Raw genomic sequence first — 10,832 nt, 5'->3', positions numbered from 1 at the left:
AACATCTAAATATCCTGTGAACAACATTAGTAAGACAAACCAATGGATTTGTCAGTATCTGAAATACTGACACAGGAGGAGCCAAGAACATAGACATGCTAGAATATCTTTTAAATGCAAAAGGAAAGCAGGGATGAAATGGAGTCACATATATTGAGTAAGATTTTATATTTAAAAAAATACCCTAGAGGGAATATATAGAATTATTATTGGTTTAAGGTATTCATTCTAAAGTTAATATTTGTTGGTTTCTCACACAAGACTCACTCCCTAGAATTCTCACTAAAGCACCCATATTTTCTTCTGTGTAATAGCATCTCTATTTCACTCTCTAAAGTTCTATGGGAGTGAGTCATCACAAGCTCCAGGAAATACTCCCATTATTCCAGCTATAGAATGCAGTTCTGAGATGATCATGAGACCTAATCTAGGCCATGTGGCATTCAGAAGATTTTGCTAAATAAATGAGGGCAGAAGCTTTGTCTAAATTTTGAGAATGAACAGAACATTGAATGACTTGGAATAGTATGGTGATGGGAATTTAGGAACTGTTACATATATTTTAACTCATCAGATGAGCTGTCTTAATTGTGAAAGTGACTCATAGAGGGGAAAAATAACAAAGACTTCAGAGTATACATTAATAAAGCCAAAGTTCTAAAGACATGTGAATGTTGAAATTAACATTCAGATGAATCCAGTTCTCCTTCTAGGCTATTTTGGCTATATGATCCAATCAGTTACCATTTATTTAAATGAGAGGTATGTGTGTTATCAATCATGTCTAGCTCTTTGGGAGCACAGAGAGCATAGCCTCCCAGGCTCCTCTGTCCATAGGATTATCCAGGCAAGAATACTGGAATCAGTTGCTATTTCCTACTCCAGGGGATCTTCTCAATCCCAGGATTGAACTTGCCTTTTCTGCAGCCATGTATATATATGTATTACATATACATTCTTTATATAGGCATATTTATATAGGAATATTTAGTTATTAGACTCAAATTTTTCAAAAGCCAGTTCAAGATTGAGACTCCCAATAAACTTCAAAAGTAAGTGAAATGATATTGAATTCAAATTTCAAATCACTTAATGCATGTGTAAATAATATTATAATGTCCTTTATTCTAAAAGTATATAATATATATTTATTTTATAATTTTATTTTTTCTTCACTTGTGTGTTAACAGTCAAAAAATTTCAAGAAGGCAATTTTGCAGAGCATTTTACTTACTTAAGTAGTTACTCAGTTGTGTCCGACTCTATGCGACCCCATGGACTGTAGCCTACCAGGCTCTGCAGTTCATGGGATTTTCTAGGCAAGAGTACTGGAGCGGATTGCTATTTCCTTCTCCAGGGGATCTTCCTGATCCAGAGATTGAACCCAGGTCTCCCACACTGCAGGCAGACGCTTAACCATCTGAGTCATGTCCTAAACATTGCTCTAAATATTTTCACATATTAAATTATATAACCTTTACAGCAACACTGTGAAGTAGATTTCCTTATTATATTGGTATTACAGAAAAATACATCCAAAATATTAGGTACCATCATCCATGAAATTAACATGTACTTATATGAATAATAGTTTCATTGTGAAGAGAAGTTGTAGGAGGAAAAGTATAACTCATGTCACAGGTCAAGATATATTTAAAATTTTACCCATTAGGTTGGAATAATTTTGTTTTTGTGCCTTTTAAAAAAATTTTTTCCTCTTATCACTTTGGACCTGTAGTGCAAGAATTAAGCATTTATTTCCCCATTCTACTCTCCACATTCTTTCAATACTCCTATTTTCTCCTACAGACACTCTAACATGTTTTAAAGTTGCCAGAGTCCAGCTCTAGCAGCCAGGGATTCAACCTGAAGGGGTGAGTGGTGTCGGTGAGAAACTAAGGCAGCCTCTCAGTTTTCTTGGACTGTCTGTTTATTTTAAGCTTATGATTCTCTTTTATACTTTTACAAAAGCATTAGGTCAGAGGTTTGATATTTTTACTTCCCATTGACCCAGATTTATTTTTCTCCAAAAATCATTGTTGCCCCACAAAAGGAGTTCTTTCCTCAGTGATTCTCTTATCTACTTTTTCTCATGGGTCCTTGTGAATACACTGTAACTCATGCTAATGTCTGGGCTGCATACCACATTCCGCAGTTTAATTATTTTTCTAAGTCCTGTTAGCCCCTACTATCCTAAGCTCACTATTTCTTAGAAAGGGCTTCTATCTAATAATATCTCTAAAGTCCCTAATTTCTATAAGCTATAGTAGAACATGCTAACATTACAGCAATCCTTAAATCTTTAGATTCTAACTGTTTTAATTATTCCTAAGCCCTAAATTCAGCAAACTCCTTTGCCATAAACACTTTTCTCACAAATGGGCTTCAGATAGCAATCCCTCCCATGGCCTCAAGCTGCGGCCTGGGTGCTCACTCTGGAACACTTTTTTGTAAAAGTCCTTGAACAAATGTCAGTGATTAACTTTATGAATTATTCTTTGAGCACAACTGCAGAAGGGTTTATGCCTTCTCATGCTCCTCTCAAGAACAATAAGCACCTTAATATTCTCTTCAGTCAACTCAGCCGAGGAAAGTTAAAAACAAGTCAGAATCACAAAGCCTAACTCCTTCATTCTGGGTCCGTGCCTACGGAACAAAGGGAGGGGGTTTAGGGTCGTGCCTCCATTTTGTCAGTAATGCTTAATGCGGCTCCTGACATAAAGTATAATATATTTTTCTTTTATGTTTGTATTGCATAGCTACATATATAGCATTTAGCAATAATAATACAATAATATTTTGACAGCTTCATGTTTTAAAATCCATCCATACGCTCTGAGTACCTCTTATTTATCTATTGCTTTTACTACCTGTTATGGCATCATATGTATCACATATACCCTACTTTATTTAACATTACTTATTTTTAGTGGTCATTTACAAGGATGGTTCCAATTATCTGCTTTCACATACTATGTTGAAACAAATATCTTAAAAATATACACTAAAAACCGAAAGTGTGTTAAAGGTGGCTCTTAATTGCTTGTCAATAAGCTTAGCCCTCTTTGTATAGGGTCTCTGCTTTTATTTTGTTTATATGAACTTCTATTTTATAAATATAAAATATTTTCCAGGCACTAACTTTGCAAATATATTCTATTTCTTTATCATCCCCAGTTTATTTTTCAATTGTATCTTTGGAAAATAGTAAATATGACAACACTGAATGAGAATTTTATTTTTGGCCTTTTGTATGTGCTTTCAAATGCTTCATTAAAATCTCTTATCAAACCCAGAGATACAAAGATATTTTACTTGGTTTACTCTATTACTCTTACAGTTTTACTGTTTTATACACATAGTATATATACTGATGAGTAGAGATCCAAAGTTATACTCTTGTCCAAGAGACAGTTTTCCCACCATCAGCTCTTAAACAGCCCACACTATGTCCAATTTTTGTGATACTTTATCACAAAATAAACTCATTCATATGTGTTTTATTTCCATTTTTTAAAGTTTCCATTCTGTTTAATTTGTTTACTATGATGCTCACGATTTCTTTAAAATATACCATCTTATCAGGTAGGAAAAGCCTCCCTAATTCTTTTTAAAGAATGATTAGACTATTATTGGATAGATGCTCTTATGTGTGTATTCCCTGGTGGCTCAGACAGTAAAGAATCTGCCAGCCAGTGAAGGAGATGCAGAAGACTTGGGTTCGATCTCTGGATCAGGAAGATCCCCTGGAGAAGGGAATGGCTACCCGCTCCAGTATTCTTGCCCAGAGAATTCCATGGACAGAGAAGGCTGTTGGGCTACAGTCCATGGGATCTCAAGGAGTAGGACAAAACAGTGACTAAAACTTTTTCACTTCAGTGAGTATTTACTAAATAAATAATATGTCAGGAGTTATAATTTAAACTGCCCTAAAATTGTGGTGATTAAGATAATGATATTGGGTGATCTTGGCTTATTGTCAGTCTTAAGAAAATATGGAACTAACAGTTACAAACTACAACATATAAAAAAAGATAAGCAAAAATTATTTATTGCATAGCACAGGGAATTATATCCATCACCTTATTGTAACCTATAATGGAATATATACTACAAAAATACTGAATCACTATGCTATACACCTAAAACAAACACAATATTGTAAATGAGCTATACTTGAATATAAAAAAGAAAAGGAAAAAACGCATCTAACATTTTTCTAGCAAATATAAATTTTACTCAAAGTTTTATAGCATTTTTAATCTTGAGGTAGCTACCTTCTTCTCACTGCATAAACAGGATAACATTCATCAAGTACATCTATATAAAACAGGTGAATCCTAAAGTTAGTGCCCTGACGAGGCAGAATAAATTTGGAGTAACCCATAGTGCCTCATTTGTACAGATTTTTTCTGACATGGCCTGTAAGTGCCCTGTAAACCCAAATTGGACAGCTTGCTCTTATTTAATCTGAGTCAGAATTCAGAATGAAAAGTTTTCATGCCTGGACAGTTGTTTAAAATAATCAGCCACAATGGTTTAAAACCACAACTGCTTGAGCCAGTGCTAACAAATGGAGCAAATGAGAAAACAACCAAATACTTAAAAGAAAAATTGGAAAATGGGATGTTCAGAGGAGGTTTTGAAAAGCTCTACCATATTCCTGAGAATCTGGAAGGTCATATTTGAGGCAGTTCATATGTCCAGGAAGATCTGAAGCAGCCCTAAAATCTCACCTCTGGCTGATCTTGAAACTTCAAAGTGAAGAATAAGACACTACTGTGAACTGAAGGAGTACTAAAGGTGTGCCTAAAGCATGCAACCACTCAGTAACATCTAGGAGATGTACTGGATCAAGATATTTAAGTAAAATATGTGGATTTATTAGCCAACCTCTAAGCTAATCAAAGAGAGATCAGTGACAATACATGATCCAGACTTTACAGAATAGTCAGGAAATTTACACACATTCACACAAACCAACAAAAGTCTTATTTGCATAGTTACTACATAATATTAATTGTCCAGATTTTGACAAAAACTATGAGACATGCAAGAATCAAGGAAATAGAGTTATGTTTTGCCAAATATAGAAATGTTTGCGTTTTTTTACACATGGCATACTAGTGGATGCAGAAATTACAAAATATTTCACACACACACTCTCAGAAATAATAAATGAGTTTAACAAGATTGTATATTATAAAATCAATATAAACTATCAGTTATACTACTATATATTAGCAATAAACAAATTTCATTTATGTTCTTGCATATTAACAAATAAAAAGTTCAGGAAAAAAATTAAGTAAAAGAAATGTAGGATTTGTATTCTGAAAACTAAAAAACATCTGCAAAGAAATTAAGGAAGATTTGCATAAGTAGAGAGGCATCAGATATTCACAAATTGGAAGACAATATTGTTGAGATGTCAATAGTCCCAAGATTAATTGAAAGATCTGATACATCCCCTGGAGAAGGAATGGCTACCCACTCCAGTTTCTATGCTTGGAGAATTTCGTGGAGAGAGGAGCCTGGTCAGCCACAGTCCACAGAATTGCAGAGTTGGAGATGACTGAGCAACTGAAACTTTTTCACTTTTTTCACTATTGTAATTCTACCTGAACTTTTCACAGAAATTGGCAAATTGACAATAGAATCCATTGGAAATTCAAGAGTTACAGAGTAGTCACAATAATGAAAAGCAAAAACTGTTGGAAGACTCCCATTTTCCAGTTTCAAAACTTATAATGATTTTTGTTATTCAAGACACAGTGTCAAAAAGATGGAAGTAGAATTAACATACCCCATCTCTTGATAAACAATGTTGAAGAGATTACAATTCAAATGATGTTAAAGGAAAAAACTGTAAATACTGACAAATTTTAGCCCATGAAAATATAGTACAGAATCAAATATATTGAACAAAATACAAAAGACTTAAAGGAAGATATTAATTCTGAAAATGATCCATTCCATTATCTGAAAAATGTTTGGAAAATAGTTTTGAATTATCAGAAGTTATCAATTAAGAGATGTGGGGAACAATTTGAAAAGCTTTCCCAGAATTCACAGGACAAAGTGAAAATTAACAGATAAAAGATGCAAGTATATCTATGGAGGCTGTAACTGGTGATTTAAAAAAATGCAAATTATTGGTGATTACTGATAGAACAAATAGGGCAGAAGTTGGAATCACACAGGAGATGGCAGAAACACATGTTGGATCCCTGGGTAGGGAATTTTCATGAAGTAGGAAATGGCAACCCACTCTAGCACATTTGTCTAGAAAATTCCATGAACAAAGGAGCCTGGTGACCTACAGTCCATGGAGTTGCAAAGAGTCAGACATGACTAAGCACTTTCACACAAGTACACATATATGTTTTCTAGACAAAATATATATATTGCATGTGGAATGTTCACTGTGAGTCATGTAATATCATTTTTAAGATATTTCCATATAAACACAGAGGAATGAAGAGAGATCTTATTCCATAACATGTATCAGTTCAATTCAGTCGCTCAGTCGTGTCTGACTCTTTGCGACCCCATGAATCACAGCAAGCCTGGCCTCCCTGTCCATCACCAACTCCCGGAGTTCACTCAGACTCATGTCCATCGAGTCAGTGATGCCATCCAGCCATATCATCCTCGGTCGTCCCCTTCTCCTCCTGCCCTCAATCCCTCCCAGCATCAAAGTCTTCTCCAATGAGTCAACTCTTCGCATGACGTGGTCAAAGTACTGGAGCTTCAGCTTTAGCATCATTCCTTTCAAAGAAACCCCAGGGTTGATCTCCTTCAGAATGGACTGGTTGGATTTCCTTGCAGTCCAAGGGACTCTCAAGAGTCTTCTCCAACACCCAGGTCAAAAACATCAATTCTTCAGTGCTCAGCCTTCATCACAGTCCAACTCTCACATCTATACATGACTACTGGGAAAAAAATAGCCTTGACTAGATGGACTTTTGTTGGAAAAGTAATGTCTCTGCTTTTGAATATACTATCTAGGTTGGTCATAACTTTCCTTCCAAGGAGTAAGCGTCTCTTAATTTCATGGCTGCAGTCACCATCTGCAGTGATTTTGGAGCCCCCAAAAAAGTCTGACATGTTTCCGCTGTTTCCACAATTATTTCCCATGAAGTGATGGGACTGGATGCCATGATCTTCGTTTTCTGAATGTTGAGCTTTAGCCCAACTTTTTCACTCCCTTCTTTCACTTTCATCAAGAGGCTTATCAGTTCCTCTTCACTTTCTGCCATAAGGGTGGTTTCATCTGCATATCTGAGGTTATTGATATTTCTCCCAGCAATCTTGATTCCAGCTTGTGCTTCCTCCAGCCCAGCGTTTCTCATGATGTACTCTGCATAGAATTTAAATGAGCAGGGTGACAATATACAGCCTTGACACACTCCGTGTCCTATTTGGAACGAGTCTGTTGTTTCATATCCGGTTCTAACTATTTCTTGCTGACCTGAATACAGATTTCTCAAGAGGCAGGTCAGGTGGTCTGGTATTCCCATCTCTTTCAGAATTTTCCACAGTTCGTTGTGATCCACACAGTCAAAGGCTTTGGCATAGTCAATAAAGCAGAAGTAGATATTTTTCTGGAACTCTCTTGCTTTTTCCATGATCCAGAGGATGTTGGCAATTTGATCTCTGGTTCCTCTGCCTTTTCTAAAACCAGCTTGGACATCTGGAAGTTCATAGTTCACGTATTGCTAAAGCCTGCCTTGGAGAATATTGAGCATTACTTTACTAGCATATGAGATGAGTGTAATTGTGGGATAGTTTGAGCATTCTTTGGCATTCCCTTTCTTTCACATTGGAATGAAAACTGACCTTTTCCAGTCCTGTGGCCACTGCTGAGTTTTCCAACTTTGTTGGCATATTGAGTGCAGCACTTTCACAACATCATCTTTCAGGATTTGAAATAGCTCTACTGGAATGCCATCACCTCCACTAGCTTTGTTCATAGTGATGCTTTCTAAGGCCTATTTGACTTCACATTCCAGGATGTCTGGCTCTAGATGAGTGATCAACCATAGTGATTATCCGGGTCATGAGGTCTTTCTTGTATAGTTCTTCTGTGCATTCTTGCCGTGTCTTCTTAATATCTTCTGCTTCTATTAGGTCCATACCATTTCTGTCCTTTATCAAGCCCATCTTTGCATGAAATGTTCCCTTGGTATCTCTAATTTTCTTAAAGAGATCTCTAGTCTTTCTCATTCTGTTGTTTTCCTCTATTTCTTTGCATTGATCACTGAAGAAGGCTTTCTTATCTCTTCTTGCTATTCTTTGGACCTCTGCATTCAGATGCTTATATCTTTCCTTTTCTCCTTTGCTTTTTGCTTCTCTTCTCTTCACAGCTATTTGTAAGGCCTCCCCAGACAGCCATTTTGCTTGTTTGCATTTCTTTTCCATGGGGATGGTCTGGATCCCTGGCTCCTGTACAATGTCATGAACCTCATTCCATACTTCATCAGGCACTCTATCTTTCAGATCTAGGCCCTTAAATCTATTTCTCACTTCCACTGTATAATCTAAGGGATTTGATTTAGGTCATACCTGAATGGTCTAGCGGTTTTCCCTACTTTCTTCAATTTGAATCTGAATTTGGTAATAAGGAGTTCATGATCTGAGCCACAATCAACTCTTGGTCTTGTTTTTGTTGACTGTAGAGAGCTTCTCCATCTTTGGCTGCAAAGAATATAATCAATCTGATTTCAGTATGGACCATCTGGTGATGTCCATGTTTACAGTTTTCTCTTCTGTTGTTGGAAGAGGGTGTTTGCTATGACCAGTGCATTTTCTTGGCAAAATTCTATTAGTCTTTGCCCTGCTTCATTCTGCATTCCAAGGCCAAATTTGCCTGTTACTCCAGGTGTTTCTCGACTTCCTACTTTTGCATTGCAGTCCCCTATAATGAAAAGGACATCTTTTTTGGGTGTTAGTTCTAGTCTTGTAGGTCTTCATAGAACCGTTCAACTTCAGTTTCTTCAGAGTTACTGGTTGGGGCATAGACTTGAATTACCGTGATGTTGAATGGTTTTCCTTGGAGATGAACAGTGATCATTCTGTCGTTTTTGAGATTGCAACCAAGTACTGCATTTCGACTCTTTTGTGGACCATGATGGCTATTCCATTTCTTCTGGGGGATTTCTGCCGGCAGTAGTAGATATAATGGCCATCTGAGTTAAATTCACCCCTTCCAGTCCATTTTCGTTCACTGATTCCTAGAATGTCTACGTTCAATGTTGCCATCTCTTGTTTGACCACTTCCAATTTGCCCTGATTCATGGACCTGACATTCCAGGTTCCTATGCAATATTGCTCTTTACAGCATTAGACCTTGCTTCTATCACCAGTAAAAACAGCCAAAAATAAAGGTTAACTTCATACTGCTGCTAAATCACTTCAGTCGTGTCAAACTCTGTGCGACCCCACAGACAGCCTCCTACCAGGCTCCCCTGTCCCTGGGATTCTCCAGGCAAGAACACTGGAGTGGGTTGCCATGTCCTTCTCCAGTGCATGAAAGTGAAAAGTGAAAGTGAAATTGCTCAGTCATGTCCAACTCTTAGTGACCCCTTGGACTGCAGCCTTCCAGGCTCCTCCATCCATGGGATTTTCCAGGCAAGAGTACTGGAGTGGGGTGCCATGGTCTTCTCCGAACTTCATACTAACTATAGAAAATAAACAAATTCATGTTATCAATATAAAGTAATAGTATCTTCATTAATTTTAAGTTGAAAATAAAAGTTTATGACAAGATACTATGTTTTTTTTTTTTTTTTAATAAAAGCCCCTGAAAGTAGATAGGGCTCAAGAAAAATTTGAACTAATTTATTCTCCTTAAAAAAATGCTTAAAGGTCTATTTCAACCAATTGATAGAGAAAGCAATGTTAATACCCATAAATGCAAAGATTGATAAAAATGTATAATAATAAACAAAACTGTGATAATTCCAAGACAGTGTAATTAAATGTTCATCTCAATAGAACTATAACAGCAAGCTATAATTAATAAGATAATATTGGGCCTATAATGCTGAAAATCATTATAATTTTTATTTATGCATTCTACTCTCATATGCTGGTATCAAGTACACACACCCCAGTTTTTGCTATCTATCATTCTACCTGCTAGAAATTTCTATCAAAATATGTAACTTACCCTTTCCAGAGTTAGGAGCATTGAGGTTGTTTTAAACAGGTCCACAAATTCTTTAAGTCTCCTGTCACAAAATATATCTTTAAAATATTGATTGGATTATTAACTTACTTTAATGAATAGAATGTTGACTATGCCAAAGCCTTTGACTGTGTGGATCACAATAAACTGTGGAAAATTCTCAAATAGATGGGAATACCAGACCACCTGACCTGCCTCTTGAGAAATCTGTATGCAGGTCAGGAAGCAACAGTTAGAACTGGACATGGAACAACAGAATGGTTCCAAATAGGAAAAGGAGTACGTCAAGGCTATATATTGTCACCTTGCTTATTTAACTTATATGCAGAGTAAATCATGAGAAATGCTGGACTGGAAGAAACACAAGCTGGAATAAAGATTGCCGAGAGAGATATCAATAACCTCAGATATGCAGATGACACCAGCCTTATGGCAGAAAGTGAAGAGGAGCTAAAAAGCCTCTTGATGAAAGTGAAAGAGGAGAGTAAAAATGTTGGCTTAAACTCAACATTCAGAAAACAAAGATCATGGCATCTAGTCCCATCACTTCATGGGAAATAGATGGGGAAACAGTAGAAACAGTGTCAGACTTTATTTTTAGGGGCTCCAAAATCACTGCAAATGGTGACTGCAGCCATGA

Source organism: Oryx dammah, unplaced genomic scaffold (assembly GCF_014754425.2).
Source record: "Oryx dammah isolate SB20612 unplaced genomic scaffold, SCBI_Odam_1.1 HiC_scaffold_11203, whole genome shotgun sequence".
In the NCBI taxonomy this organism is placed as follows: domain Eukaryota; kingdom Metazoa; phylum Chordata; class Mammalia; order Artiodactyla; family Bovidae; genus Oryx; species Oryx dammah.
Note: the sequence above shows the minus strand (reverse complement) of the source record.